Source organism: Capsicum annuum, chromosome 4 (genome assembly GCF_002878395.1).
Source record: "Capsicum annuum cultivar UCD-10X-F1 chromosome 4, UCD10Xv1.1, whole genome shotgun sequence".
NCBI classification, from domain to species: Eukaryota; Viridiplantae; Streptophyta; class Magnoliopsida; order Solanales; family Solanaceae; genus Capsicum; species Capsicum annuum.
The window spans coordinates 115,495,443-115,512,497 of NC_061114.1; positions in this window are offsets into that span (position 1 = coordinate 115,495,443).

A 17,055-nucleotide genomic window follows, 5' to 3' on the forward strand; every position below is an offset into this window, starting at 1 on the left:
CTTTGGTGGACTATTTTGACAAGCTAAAGTAGATCGACCATAAATCTTTGATCCGATATCAGATTTGGGTGAAATTAGTATCGTTGAAAAGATAATTCAAAGGTATTTCATTTCATATAAAGTATCCCACCCAGTTCGTCTTGTACAAGGAGTTATGGTCGTTTGAAGTTGAACCTAAAAATCTATTTTGAGAGGCTGAAGTAAAACGAGTATAACTCCTTACTCAGACGTTAGATTTGGATGAAACCAATTGTATTGGAAAAAAGACTCAAAGATCTTTCTTTTCATAGGTCGCAGAACTCCCAGTTCATTATATTAAGGGAGTTATGATCGTTCGAAGTTGACTCAAAAAATTGGCTAGCCTCAGTAGTTTGGCTTTTAAGTATTCTTTCATAAGATTATTTCAAGATTTAAGTAAGAATTGATTACTTGATCCTCAGCTAAGAGTTGAAATCCACATCTCTTCTATTTGATTGTAGTTTAAAGTAAAGAGAAGCATAACTGGTTTTCCGTATAAACGCAAATGCTATTTTAAGGTAGATTTCCTAAAGAGCGAGCATATAAGTAATATGGGAGTAGTATTTAGCACTGAGTTGGGTATGAGGCCAAGGTTTCATACCCCAGAACTATGTGCAACCGTAGGTTTTAATGCTCATAGTGGGTTCAGTATAGTGATCACTCTAGTTAGGTTCTACTTCGATGGCAAGGGTAGAACAACTCTCCTAACACGGGTAAGAGATGTTGGACTCGATGATAGCTCACATGGTTTATGTTAGTTAGAAGAACCTCCAAAAAGAAAGAGTAAAAGTACATCTTTTAGAACTAAGTGTTATAGCTCACAAAAGTTATCATTATGCTTGATTACTGTTGTTTATGATTTTCTAGCTTTTGTTTTATTCAAGCCCAACGTGAGTCTTTTACACTTACATGCATTTTTTAAAGGTTTATAAATCTTTATATCATGCTTCATAAATCTCATAATTTATTCAACTCAACTCAAAAGCTTTGACTCATGACTTAAAGTGACTCGGTAACTCAAGGTATTTAGATCATTATGGGTTTGGGAGTTTCTTATAACCGACATAACTACTCCATGTGAGCCGTATAGAGTCCAACGTTTTGCCCTCCTAAGGAGAGAATCCCACATTGGCAGGGGTGCCGTACTCTTGCCAAGGAGTACAACCTCAATCTAATCATCACAATCTCATACTCGGCCTTTGGCCCATAATTATCAACATCAATTCTACGGTGGCACGTAGTTTTGGGGAAATACCAAATTTCTCGCTCGATGCTAAATACTCCTCCCAAACTCAACTCAGAACGCGTTAAGAAATCCACCTCAATCAATATCAACTCATGGGTCTATCATGATGACCAAAACAACAGTATATCTCATCGGTAAATCATATACGACTGTGGATTCCTAACTCGACTCAAATTCAAACAATGTTTCTCAACATCAAGTACATTTGCTTATCAAATCATTTCAAATGCCAAAGTTTCAAGGAAACATCATCAAACTCATTCTTGACTTTCAATTCAAATATCGATATATATGTATATATATATATATATATATATATATATATATATATATATATATATTCAATAGTTAAATTTCTCATAGAAAAACACAAATCTTGACACTTATCATAAATCACTTAGAAATCATCAATATATAATGACAATATACATCTCATGGAATAAATTCTCAATTTAAGAAGCATGATGGTGAAATAACCATAAATATCAAGCTTATTCAAATCAAGTCTCATAAATCATACATAAAGAAATTTGGGTGTAAACCCACTTGCAAGATCATGTAAATCAATAGTAGAAATTAAATCTTTAGGCACAAGAACGAAAGGAGTGTCCTTGTTCAAACCCCACATACCTTGGATTTTGATTTGAATATGTGGAAACTTGTTTGGAACTCTTCTCACACTTTTAGGCAAATATTCTTGATGCCTTTGACTTGGGAGACTTAGTTCTTGAACAACTTGGAGAAATTCATGGAAGATTCTCTGAATATCTTGGAAGAAGATTTGGATTTTGGATCTTGTAGAAACCCTAGTTTCTAGGAGATTCTTAGAAGATTGGAAGAGAAAGGAGAAGGAAATGAGTGGCTCTTCTCCACTTTGATATATATATATATATATATATATACCACATGGGGAGTAAATGATAAAAATGCCCTTTTTTGAAAATGCTGAAATTTGCTGATCGAGGCCTGTGACGATCGACCTGACGATCCTTCAGAAGGATTGATGGTCCACCAAGTCGTCCGTATCTCAAACACCAAAACTGGAACGTTCTACCTCAACGTGACAATTAACCTGACGGTCTATCAGAAAAGTGACGGTCCACCAAGTCGCCCGTCACTTGAGGGCCAGAAATGAGTCATTCTATCTCTAGCTGACGGTAGAAGTGACGGTCTATCAAATAACGGACGGACCACCTGGTTATCCGTCACTCAGGGGGTCAGGAATGGGCCATTCTATTTTGACCTGACGGATCGTCAACCTTCTAACGGTCCACCACTTTGGCCGTCACACGAAGGCCCAAAAAGGGGAGCTACTGCCTTGGCTTGACGGGACACTTGATGGTCCACCAGGTCGACTGTCAAACCTGGGCGATCCAATACCATTGAGTAAAACGGCCATAGCTCACTCATATGATGTCGGATTTTGATGAAATTGGTATCGATGGAAAGAAGGGCAAGCTTAGCCCCATGTTTTTGGTCCATTTGAGATTATTTGGACTATGGGTGGTGTGGCTTATGAGTTAGCTTTGCCTCCTGATCTATCATTTTTTCATCCAGTTTTCCATGTTTCTATGCTTCGTTGCTATATTTTGAATGAGTCTCATGTCATGCGTTGGGAATCAGTTCAGTTAGATGAGCAGTTGTCTTTTGTTGAGGAGCAAGTCTTTATTTTTTTAGCTAAGGATGTTAGGTGGTTGCACTCTAGAGTTATCCTAGTGGTTAAGGTTCAATGACGACATCGACCTATAGATGAGGTTACTTGGAAGCTTGATTCTGATATGCATAGCTCTTATCCTCAGCTCTTTATTGATTCAGGTATTTCTTTGTCTTAGTTCGAGGACGAACTAGATTTTTAGTGGTGGATGATGTAACAACCTAAAAATTTGATGACATATGAGAAATTTGTGATTTTGTGTGATTTGACCATTTTAACCCTCCTCGTAGTTGCATTATGATATTTCTAGGGTGTGGGAGTGATTGTCATGATTTTCTATGCATTTTGGTATCATTAATATGATATTGTGGTTTTTGATGGCTTCGAGAGCCTTATTTTGGACTTTTGTGGATATCTTTTGATCCGTGCGACCAATGGCCGAATAGACTATGCCAGTAGCTCCGGAATATTTATTTTAGGCTAGGTAGACCTTTGGTTTGGGTACTGGTGCACCCAAACTCATTTCGACCTATTGTCGGAAAGTTGAAAAATTGGAAATATATGTGTGGGACCTTGATGTTGGGTGTATTTATGCATTCTAGTGTCACTATTCTAGACTTTTTTGCCTTTTTTCGAGGATGATTCATGTGCTATATGGGTTGGTAATGAGATAAATATGTATCAAAGTGTTAAATGATGTGTTTATGATGTTCAAAATGAATTCCAAACAAGTTTGTACTTCAAAGATTCATTTAGAGTTCAACCCGGAAAACTAGTGTTACTAGCTTGAGCTAGGTGCTTGTCTAGTTGATTTTGTTGGATTCTATTGTGTTTAATGAGTTCCTTATGGTTTTAATGTGTAATTATGAGTGTAATAACTTGTTGGTAGTGAGAAAAGTTCAATTTGAGTGAGTGTACAGCTGGAACAATAAGTGAAAGATCAATGCGAATTAGCCTAGCTTACCTCTTGTTTTGATTTATCGTTATGAGTATTCTATTGTGATTGTCTCTTAATTTGTGTGGTGTGATTGTGTATGAAGCTTTAGGAGCTCAATATGATGATATTTTGATGTTGAAAAGGGTTGGAATCCATGGGAAAGACACCATAAGACATGGAACTAATAGGGGAGACTAAACACTTAACCAAAATTTGGAGAGCAACTACCAGAGGCTCAAGGCGATTTGGAAGCTTCGCCCCATCTGGAGCGGGGCTATAGCTAGGGCTCAGCCTTTCCTGGAACGGTTCTCAACCGAGGGCTCAGCCTTTCCTGGAGCAGGGTTATAGCCAGGGTGGCGCCCTCTCCATTCTTGGGCTAAATAACTGAACGTTTCCAACTCTAACACGGACTTAGCTTACTCGTATACTATAAATACATGTTATATCATGTTTTTACATATCTTTGAGCATATTTTGGAGATCAAGGGGCTGCTACAACTTCATAATTAGGTTTTTATTATTTTATTTAGTTCATTCATGTTTTTAGTCATTAATTACCACTTTGTGATTGCGATTATGACTATGTGTGGCAAAACACCCTTTTTCGGGGTTAAAGCCAAAGACATGAGTACTATTTTTTTAAATTAAGTTCATTTAATTTGCTTATCATTATTGGTTGTGTGTTCATCTTTGATTTAATTATTGTAAGGATTCGCGACCCTTAGAATACATCAATTGTCTACCTTTAGATCTCGGGAGAGGGAATAGAGGATAGAACATGGAGATGAACAAAGTATGGTTTGTATTTCTTTATGAAATAAGAAATTCAAATTAGTGTCTAGGACAGGGATGTACTTAGACGCCTTACTTGATTCGCATGTAGGATGATAACTTAAAGAACTTAAGTAGACTATTACATCACCGCTTAACGATGTAGTTGTAAGGTTTAACTTAGGTAAATGATCAGAGGTCGGGAGACCATGATCCCACAATTAACCCTACAAATCTACAACCAATATAAGCAAGTTAACGAATGAAATTCAATAACATGGTATGATTGTCGAAAGTGATTTAACCCTGGGTTTTCTCCTATTTATTATTTCAAGATCTTTACTTTCTGCATTGTTTATTTTAATTGCAAATTACAATTTCCAACTCTCTTTTGGTTACTTTTGCACTGACTTAATCTAAATTGTGAACTAAAATATAATCATTTCTTAATCAAGTCTCTATGGGATTGATACTTGGCTTCTTGAAGGCCACTTTACTACTTTATAAGACCACGTACACTAGCGTGTGTGCTTGGGTGCCGTCAAGTTTTTGGTGCCATTGCCGGGGACATGTAGATTGGCTACTATCTTATTTTTATTTAAGCTACATTGAGTTGTAAATAGTTTAGTTTTTTTAGTTTTTTTTTACTTTCTTTTATTTATCTTTTTATCACACTTCTTGACATAGCAGCCTGGGATAGATGGTTTGCGAGTGATGATGATTCTATATGGTATATGGTTTGTGGCAATAGTGGTCATTCTGAAGATATGTGTGTTATCAACCCCAATTCAGTAGTTTTTTTGGGCTATTGTCAGAGGTAAGACTATGTGAACTCCTACAATCAGCAGCCGCAGGTTCAGAATTACCAAGCCTCGTTTCAAACGAGCAATTTGGAAGAGATGCTGAAATAAATTTTAGTTGATCAAGCACAGTTGTCAACAGATATAAAGAGTTATGGGGACAATTTAGAGCTCCAAAAAATTATCATAAGGAACTTGGTGATGCAAATAGGGCAAGTGCAATAGGTGATACGCGCAAATTACACCTCTCTTACGAGAGAGTAAGCGGTCGTTGTCAAATGTATAACCCAACTAGGTTGAGGTAGAATCCCACAGGGAATATGGTACTAATTAAGTTGTATGCAGATTAGTTGACTTTTAATCATTTGTTTTCGTAAAATAAATAGGGGGATTTGATTTAGTTCACAAATTAATGGTTTCAGTTTAACAAGATGAAATAAGTGTAGTAGTATTCAAATTCAGAGAAAGAGCAAGCAAGGGTTATGTCCACATTGTAGTTTTCAATACTTTCTAACTCTGGGCTTTACAAATTCATACATGCATCATGCTTATAGAGAAACGTATTGTATTTAATAATATAATCCTAGTGTTTCTCAACCATCAAGGACTAATTCACTTTAGTTCTCTCGAATCAAAAGCGTTTACCAAAAAAATACGAAATCTCCAAGTAGTTAATCCTTCTAAGGCATTAACATATGAAATAGGGGTTGGTAATCCTATTTTATTGTCACTACTCTCCTTGCCGAACAACAACCTTTCTTTCAAACTAGTGTTTTAAGGCATATCCTCTATATTTGCAACCATGAGAATTCAAGATAAACGAAGAGAGTATGATGTAAACAAATCAACGAATAATGAATTCAAAACCCAAAGTAATGGATTGTATGCTACAAGGCTTCCATAACCCTAACTAATAAACTTAGCTACTCATGAATAAAATGAAAATCACAATATAAATATTCATCATACCAAAAATTAGAAGACGATCTTGGTGTGCAAATATTGAGAGCAAGAGCAAAAAATGTTTCTCTCTCTCTCAAGCTAAGCCGCCCTTCTCTGCTCTCTCCAAAAAAAATACAGAATAATGAATAATCTAAAAATTCAGTCATAAGGCTTTTAATAACATCCTTCTCTAATAAATTGCTACTGAGTCCTCAACTATTTAAAAATATTGAGTTTGCCCAGGAAAAAGTTCTCATATATCACATTCAGTCCAAAAGTTGCTTTCCTTTTATGTGAAGTTTCCTCTGCTATCCACAGGTCCCCAAAGTGTCGTGATCTTCCCCATTAGTACCTCTATTACTCTCTCTTGTGTCATATGTCATCCGCATTTCATAGTCCCATAATGCCTTCATCTACCTCATTAGTACCTGAAATCATGCTAATCACATCGGTTAGCTCAATTACATAGAAGTAGAGTAAAAACATAAGAAACTAGGCTCTTTGTTCTCTAAACATAGCTAAAATATGGATAAATTATGGTTCTTAGTTGTATAAATACACCCAAGATCAATAGGTACATAATACCAGACCTCAAGGTGATTTGCCAAGTGACAATGAACAAGTAATTACAATCACTTTGAGGAATGGTACAGAGCTCAATAAAGAACCTCCAAAGAAAACTAAGGAGGTAGATGCAAACTTGACTTCCCAACTTGTTGTAGACAAAGCTGCTAATGATTCGAGGAAGTCTGAGTAGTCAAAAAATATAGTTGTTGAACAGGTTAAGGGGATACAACCACCACCACAAGAATCACAGCTATTCAGTTGTCATCTTTATCTTGAGACTAAAATTGAGATGGTGAATAAGAGTGAGGGTGTTGAGGATATTGTAAATTTTTAAGTAGGATTGGTTGGGCCTTATTCAAAGCACTTCTCTATATTTTGTTTATATGATATCTTGTCTGTGGAATCATTTAAAATAGTGAATGAGTGTGAAGATGAGGAACAAGAATTCTATATTCTTGATTTTACACCGGATAAGAAACATAAAAACATACCTCACCTCAAGGCCGAGTGGTTAACCATGCACCATCCATTACTCGACTCTTTAATTTTTATACCACCACCCTATGAGCGAGGTAAAAGGATGGATGCGAAGTTGTGGGTAAAGTTTATGTCCTCAAGGTGGAGGAAAAAGTTTATTTGGTCGCGGCACGGCAATAAATTAGGCACTTCTTTGGAGGCAACCCAAGATAAGGTATGTTTTCTTTTTAGTTTTTAATTTTTTACTTCACGTAGTTTTTTTTTTGTTGAGTCATAGGTTGATGGAAAGTCTGAGTACCGGAAACTTGAGCTAAGAAGCATGGTAAAAACTGATTGTTGGGTCCCATGGACCTCCTTTATGTGTAAAGATGCTACTAGCTAGGCCTAGAGGCCTCAGGGAGTATTTCGATCTCTTACTTTTAAAATTCACTTTGGGGACAAAGTAGATTTTTAAGTGTGGGGTGGGAAAATTCTATTTTTTGGATAAATTAAAAAAAATAATAGGATAGCAATAAGTGAGATATTTGTGTTGGTGCTATTTTTGATTGCATGGTGCAAGTGTTTTGTTTCGTAAAAGCATGTTGATTGAGGTAATTTCTACTTTTGAGACTCTTAGGCTTATGTTTGTGACTCTTGTACTTGGTGGCTTAAATTTGATTTATGTTATTGTTTGGTTGGGAGTCTATGATGATCCTATGTGAGTTAAGCATGTTCATGTGAGTTTATTGTATATTCCTTATTGCATGTAATATCTAGAACTTGCCTGGTGTGTGTGTAAAACGAAATAAAGAGTGTGGGTTTAGGAGATGATATAGGCATTTCTTTGATAGCCTTGTTTTTACCTTTACTTTTGCCTACCTTTGTGCATAATCCTAGTTAAACTTCATTGAGCCTTTAGCTTTTTATTTGGTAGCCTCATATGTAGCCTAACTCCTTTTCTTTGATTAACCTTAATTTGATCCAAAAAGCTCCTAAGTGCTTTAATTGTAAAAATAATTTAGCAAGGAGTGTGAAATTCAAGAAGTAGGAGGAAGGTTAAATTGATGCCCCGAGGTAATAGTTATTGGTGTTTATATTTGATGTGTTGTGGTTGGAAGTGATGTAAACGTGTTAGAAATATTCCATGGTTGTGAAAAAGAAAATAAGAAAATTAAATCTTGAAGGAATAAACAATTCGGCCACCATGTGTTTGTGAAAATACTTAAAAGAGATGGGAAAAAATAAAAGATATGGGTGGATGAAAAAGTGTAATTTGGTTGTTAGAGATTGGTTTTAAATGTTTAATGTAGTATTAAAGCGCTTAAAGAGGTTAGTCACTATTTTCAAATAGTTTCTACCCGTCCCTTAGCCTACATTACAACCCGAAAAAGACCTATTTGATCCTATACTTGACATTCTTATATTAGTGGAGAATTACACTCTGGGAAAGTCTAACCAGCTTGACCAAAGAATAAGATAAAAAGTGGGTCATTGAGTATAACTTGTGAATTCCTTATAAGAGTGAGCGTAGTTTGATTCTTATACCCATAAAGTAATGAATTGCTTAATTGTGAGTGATTATGTGTAACTCTCTTGTTGTGAGGGGAACATGTTTGATGAATGTGGGTGATTTGTATAATGTCCTTTATAGAATGATAAGCATGAGTTTACCAACTAGGTGAGTCAATTCTTTCGGCTAGGATATTTTGGAGCAGTGTTCATAATTCTTAAATTGTGTAAATAACATGCTTTGTTTAGAAACTTGCATTCTGTGTAGTCATTGTACTACTAGCTAGAGTGTCTTGCATAAAATAAAAGTGTAGAGTCTCCACCTCATGATGATTATAGTTAAGAGATGTTCGAGGACGAACAAGGCTTTAAGTGTGGGCTGCTACAACATCATAATTAGGTTTTTATTATTTTTATTTAGTTCATTCATGTTTTTAGTCGTTAATTACCACTTTGTGATTACGATTATGACTATGTGTGGCTAAACGCACTTTTTCGAGGTTAAAGCCAAAAATATGAGTACTATTATATTGAATTAAGTTCTTTTAATTTGCTTATCATTATTGGTTGTGTGTTCATCTTTGATTTACTTATTTCAAGGATTCGTGGCCCTTAGAATGGATTAATTGTCTACCTTTTGATCTCGGGAGAGGGAACAAGGGATAGAACATGGAGATGAATAAAGTATGGTTTGTATTTCTTTATGAAATAAGGAATTTAAATTAGTGTCTAGGGCAGGGATGTACTTAGTTGCCTCTCTTGATTCGCACAAAGGATGATAGCTTAAAGAACTTAAGTGGACTATTATATCACTGTTCAACGATGTAGTTGTAAGGTTTAACTTAGGTAAATGATTAGAGGTCGGGAGAACATGATCCCATAGTCAACCCTACGAATATACAACCAAGATAAGCAAGTTAATGAATGAAATTCAATAACATGGTATGATTGTCGAAAGTGATTTAACCCTAGGTTTTCTCCTATTAATTGTTTCAAGATCTTTACTTTCCGCATTGTTTATTTTAATTGTAAATTACAATTTCCAAAATCTCTTTCGATTACACTTACACCGACTTAATCTAAATTCTGAACTAAAATAGAATCGTTGCTTAATCAAGTCTCTGTGAGATTGATACTTGACTTTTTAAAGGTCACTTTACTACTTGATAAGACCACGTACACTTGTGTGTGTGGTTGGACGTTGTTAGGACCACATTTGGTCAAATCGACCTCAGATAGAAAATCCAAATTCGCCAGCAGATCCAAAATATTGAATCTAGGGTGTTAGCATATTTGGTATGATTTTTTACGGCTTTTAAATCTCATTTCAACTCTTGATTTAGAAAATTGTGATTTTGAAACTTGTGGGTCAACTTTGTGAAAATGATTTTTTTTGAAAATCTGGTATTTCCATCACATTTGGAACGTCGACTTTAGTATGGTTGTATAGTTCGTTTGTATGTATCAAACTTCGAATGAATCCCGGGCACCCCATCAAAGTTCGATCGACCGAACAAAAAGTTGTTATTGCAGAAAATCTGCTATAAATAGCAGATTTTCATTTCTTTTTGACCCATTTTGCTCATTTTCATCTTGCCTCTTAGGTGTTAAACCCTAAAATTGTGTGTGAGCTTAAAATTAAAGTTAGTGAGAACTTGGAAGGCTAGATTAACATTTGTTTCCTGATTTTATTACGGATTTAAGATAAGAATCCGCCCTTTTCTTAGTAATTTCTTAATTAATTTCTCAAAATTTCAAAAATCTTAGGGCTTGATTTTAATCCCCTTGTTACTTATTTTCACTTGAACAATGGTTTTATCTTATAATTACTAGTTTTCCATCAATTTAACCTTCAAAACAACTCCAATTCTTGATTTTAACCCGAATTTCAAAGATTTTACCCGATAAAGCTCAAAAATGGCTTTTCTTCGATTTGAACCTCATTTTGAACTCAATTTAACTTGAGTTTTCATCTGTAGGTTCCTAAAAATATGGGGAACATATTTTTAAACTAAAGTTTCAATTTTGCCCTTCTTTTTTGAAAACCCATTCTGGGGATCCGTTTTGATCTCAAACCAAAAGTAGTCAATATGGATATTGTTGATTTTGTTTTGATGCGTAGATTTTATATTTGATGTTTTTGGTGAAGTTCAGAATTATTCATGAAAATTAAGGTCACAAGTTCAAGTATAGCAAACCAGTTTTGGCTTTCGAGATTGGTTATGGTTGAACTCTTTTAGACTGGGATGGGTAGTAAATAATGATATAAAATACATGTTAAGGGTAGGAATTTATGAAAATGGATATTTATGTGTTGTGCCCGTGGGGGGGCTATATGTGATGTAATTATCGAAATTGAGTTATTATATGATATGTGTGACCGTGTGGGGTCCTATGTGATATTAATAGCCTTGAATACATGTGAATAATTGTATTGTGTTATTAAGATGCTTAATATGGTATCATTGGTGTATTATGATTATATTCATACATTATTTGGCATATGAGACATGTGAAAATTCGTGGATGAACCTGAAATAATGAGTGTATATTGGTTTACATGGTTGTGGAAATATATCATTGTAGCTAGTTGTGAAAATATTAATTGTGATTGGTTGTGAACATCACATCCTCATATCATACCAATTCATAAAATATTGGTACCACCATGGCAACAACTGAGAAACACTGGCAACACCTTTTTAAAACCCTCTCCGAGGAATGTACCGGGCAGGAGCTATTGTAACACCTTATAAAACTCTTTTTAAGGGATGTGCCAGAAAGGAGATATAAGATATGTGGTTTGTATACGGTCTTACGAACCCCCCATGGGTCCTACGTTAGTAAGCTTTATTTTCGTAGGTGTATATGGGGATTATTCGATGATCCCAGAGGTTGTGCGACACCTCGTGCATCATCATCATCATCATGTACATTGTACTTACTTTATTGTGTTATGTTGTGTTTTATTGGTATATTAACTTGTCATCTATGTATTTACCGTACCTTCTTTTAATTGCATTTGATGATCTTGTATATGCCTGTTCTCCCTTGTTCTTCTTATATGTGACATAATGCGTACTTTTTTTCTATCTTGGTGTGATGTTGCAATATATGTGAGATATGTTAGAACTGTTAGTGCAAGCACTGTGGGCTACCATTGTGGAATATTTTCTATTCGCAGATGATGTGCCCATAGTGTATATTTTGTATGCTTTATTTACTACTTTGCATGGTCAGCCTATGATACCTATTGAGTACAAGTGGACCATACCCATGCTTATTACGCCCTTTTAATGCAGGTCCCAGCTCGAATGTTCCTCAGCTTGATTAACTTAGGTAATTATTAGAGCTTCCAAGGTTGCGGTTGGACATTCATACGTCTGAAGTTCACCTCTATCTTTCTATAGTAGTTATGTCGTTATTAATATTCAGAGACAGTTATTATTCCTTTGTGGTTATATTTCCAATGTATTTTACTCTTGGATTGTATTAGTAGTTCTTACTCTATTGACACCTAGTTTTGGGCATGATTGGTATTTTGGATAAGTTTTTTCCATATTTTTATGATTACTCATATGGTTCGGCTTGGTTCTAGATGCCTTACCTTGGATATTTCTATCTTTTTCTCCTTTCTTATTAGTTTGGGTGATAGGCTTACTTGTCAAGGTACGTTGCAACAAGTGTCATCATGACTCTCATTTTTGGGTCGTGACACATGTTCCAAGTAATGAATGTTCAAAATATGATCTCAGTTACCTTAGTACTCTTAGTCTAACTAGTTTCATTTGAGGACAAATGTTTTTAAGGGGGAGATAATGTAACAATCCGCATTTTTAGGCTAGACTTTGAAGCATCGTTCCTATGTGTGTGAACTTTAATGCCATTATTTGTATGTTAATACATGTATCATGATCTTTATTCTTGTGTGTGAAATGACCTCGAAGTGAATAAATGTTCATAGGAATCACTTAGAGCGAAGTTGAGCTAAGAGCCTTTGATTCGTCCAAGTTTGGTATTCGATTCTACAAGGGTCTACTTTGAACGTATATAACTTTGTAAATACTAAGACTTTTGTAGATCAAGAACCACCAAATTTTAGATAATTGAGTCATCTTTTCAACACTAACAATTTTGCCTTAGTCTGATACCCGAATAAAAAGCTATAGCCATTTTAATAAGAGGCAGTAAGGGCGCGCGATAAGCCCGCGCTGCTTGGGTTATTGTAATGGGATAGAGGGGGCGCCGCGGGATCTACTCCCACGGACTAAAGAGGGTGCCTCCTAGTCCATTCCTACGGTCTTTTCAACTCCTTAAGGGTCAAAGAGAAATTTTGTCCTTTCCCCTCAACACCATACGTCCAATGGATGATTTATAGTATTTAAAAGCGCTTTATTTTCCCATCTTCCACAAAAAATCCCTCACGTAAAAACCCTATTTTTTCCCCTATGAACAAGCTCAAGGTTTTATCTAAAGAACACAAAGAATTCAAGCTTCAGTTTCAAGATTTCTTCAAGAAATCTAAGAGTTCAAACTTCCAAGTTCAATAATTCTTCAAGAAATCTCAAGAATAGAGTTTCTTTCACAAGTTCATCATTCAAGTTCCAAGATTCAATCTTTCTTCACAATTAAAGAAAATTAAGGTATGCAGGGTTATGAACAAGGGTATCCTTTCACCCTTGTGCACAAGTTCCATTATTTTAAGATTTAATTTATTTGTTTTGAATTAGGGTTTATACCCAAGTACGTATATTCTTGAAGCATGTGATTTCATGAGATTTAAAGCTTTTAGAATATCAAGAAGAGCTTATGTTTATGTTTTTAGCTTATATGATTTATATTATGAATTAGATTGCACTATCTTGACTTGTTATTGTTAAAGTATATCAAGATTGTTTTTAGCATGAAGTTTTATTGTGAGTTGACATGAGTTTAAAGCATGGGTTTTAAGCCCTAAGTTTGAGTACTGAGACTTCAAGAAGATTATGCTTTTAAGTATTCTTTGATAAGCTTATTTCAAGATTTAATCAAGAATTGATCTTTTGATCCTCAACTAAGAGTTGGAATCCATATTTATTTATTTTGATTATAATTTAAAGCAATGAGAAGCATAATTGATTTTCATTATAAACCCTTATGCTATTTTAAGTTGAATTTCCTAAAGAGCGAGAAAAAAAGTAATATGGGAGTAGTATTTAGAACCGAGTTGGGTATGAGGCCAAGGTTACATACCCCAGAACTATGTGCCATCATAGGTTTTAATGCCCATAGTGGGTTAAGTATAGTGATCACTCAAGTTAGGTTCTATTCCAATGGTAAGCATAGAACAACTCTCCCAACATGGGAAAGAAACATTGGACTTCATGATATCTCACATGGTTTATGTCGGTTAGAAGAACCTCCTAAAAGAAAGATAAAAGTACAGCTTTTAGAACTAATTGTTATGGCTCTCAAATTTTATCATTATGCTTTATTACTCATGTTTATAATTTTCTAGCTTTTGTTTTATTTAAGCCCAAGGTGAGTCATTTACAATTAGCATGTTTTGTGTAAAGGTTTATATGTACATTAAGTTATTATTTTACTTATGCATTCACCCCCACATACTCAGTATATTCCAAAAATTCTGATATACATATATGTCTATGTGCTACATTGTCTCATAATATAGGTACAAGTTGTTGCACGCACATCATAATCAGACAGTTTACAACTTTCAGTCAGTAGGTGATGACTCCGTTTGATTAGAGGGCTCAAGTCAATCATAGTTCGAGTAGCATCTAGTTTTCTTTATTTAGTCGTATATATTCGGGATAGCTGGGGGTCATATCCCACCAACCTATAGTCAATAGTAGTAGAGGCTTCATAGATAGTTAGTTGAGTTGATGTATTTGATTTCAGTTTTGTTTTGTATAAACAAGAGTTGTAATCATTTTAATAGTTTTGTTTTGAAGATGTTAAGCTAAATACTTTTCTTCCACTCATTTCTTTAAGATTTATGTATCTTATTTAGTTGCTCATGAGTTATGCAAGGACAAGGGTTATCTTGGGATCACTTATGGTCCTAAGCACTGTGTGACATCATGGGGTAGTCTTGGTGCATTGAAAACTTAGTATCAGAACATTGAGTTTAAGTACCCTAGGGTGTCTGTGAAGTAGTGTATTGTAGAGTCTTGCGAAAAAATACGGAGATGAATGTACTTTTATTCAAGAAGCTACAGGTCATTTAAGAAATGCTTCCGTTCTTCATGCTCTAGGTCATGTTGTAAAGTTGTTCTCTTAGAAACTTCTATCAATTTATGTGATACTCCTTAATTCTTTATTTATGACTTATTCTTGAGAAAACATAATTAGCAAGTTCCAAATCCTCCGAAGATGATGCTCTTAGATTTATTATCAGTAACTTCAGAATTCACACAAGGAGCTTGAGAGGAGCTCACTGATGTGTTATAAGTTCCTTAAGTTGAAAGTTATTTTCTCATCCTTATAGTTGTTCAGTTAAGACAGTGAAAGATATGTAATCAGATTCCTGATTAACCCTTCAATACAGATAGTGCTTATGAGAGGAGATAGTGTGAACCTAGATTATTAAATAGAGTTTGCATTCGAGGGATATTACAACCTAGAGTGCTATGATTTATATGTGTAGTTGGAAGTGTAGGTTTAGAAGTGTAGTGATAAGAAAGGTGGGAATGGTGATTGATCGAGAGTATATCGATAAATTTATACATGCTATCAAGTTTGTGTTAAGGTAATACATCCTTTTGTGTCGACTTAAAGGTAGTGAATATAGTACTGTTTTCTAGGTGAAAGGTAGAGAAAGAGTTATTAGTTAAGGTAAATTGTGATCTGCTTGTAGTAGGAAAGGAGATCTTGATGGTATGTTATGTTCTAAGAAATTATAGGTCATTAATTAAGGTAGTAGGTTATTAAGGATTATTAATGTAGGGTTCCCCATGTGGTTGTGAAAAAGAAATTGGTTGAGGTTTGTAGAGCTAGGGGTATAATTTAAATATATGGATGGATATGTACTAAAGGTATGTGGAAGAGGGATGTGCTTAGGGACTGTAATTAGATAGACTGTAAGATTATGATAAAATATCATTATTATAAGGTTCTAGTGGACTAGTATTTCCCAATGTTTTGATATGTAAGAATGGTTTGTGAAGTTGTAGTTAATCATGGCTAGCACTAGACACTAGGTTTGAAGAGTGGATAATCATAAAGTCAAAAATAATGATTGTTTGGTTAGTGATGCTAGTTATATGGAAGTGATCTAGTAGGCTTGAATAGTGTATATAAGAGTTTAAGTTCATTTATTCGTAATAAAGTATCATGTTGTAGTTATGATATAGAGGTGTGCCCAAGGTGATATAGGGATTGAATTATTATGTAAGATTATTAAGTGTCATGTGTGCTTAGATAATGCCCATGAGTTTCTAAGTGTGAATAAGGCTAGTCATATAGTATATGGTATTCTTGATGGCTATGTTAGGGAGCTTGGGATAGGGAATGCTGAGCCTTTTGGTGTGATTTGAGATAGTGAAATAGATTATGTGTTTAGTGAGGCTGGTATGTTTGTCGAGTTAATATAGTGTAAGTATATGATAATGACTATAGAAGCTAAAGAAATTTATGGGTGGTATGTACTAAGAGAGTGACCAAGAATAAAGTTAGTATTTTTTAGATATAGTTTATTCAGGTGAGTGAACATTCATGTGTAGACCGTTAGAGAAATGAAATTATGGTTTAGTCTCAAGGATATGGAGTAGAACATAAGCTTAGAATGTCAGCTTTGATCTAAGGGGGAGATGGTAGAGTGTTCCTTGGATTTCAGTCATTATCACAACAAATTTATTTCTTGCGTGATAGATCCATGCCAAAGGCCAATGTTTATACACTTCATGTGTATTCATGTCCATTCTCAGCTCCTAGTAAGTAAGTAACAGCTTCACTCTGTGATTCGAGTCATCCCTCATAAATCTATGAAACTCCAGTCTTATGTTGAATAGTTTATGATAAGTATGAACTCATGTTCCAGAGTATGATCAGTTCTCAGAACTCATGATACTGGCGAAATTCACATTATAGCATGTACGTCCTCAGTTTAGATCTCTTTAATGAATACATTCCTTTGACATTCTATTCCTCAAGC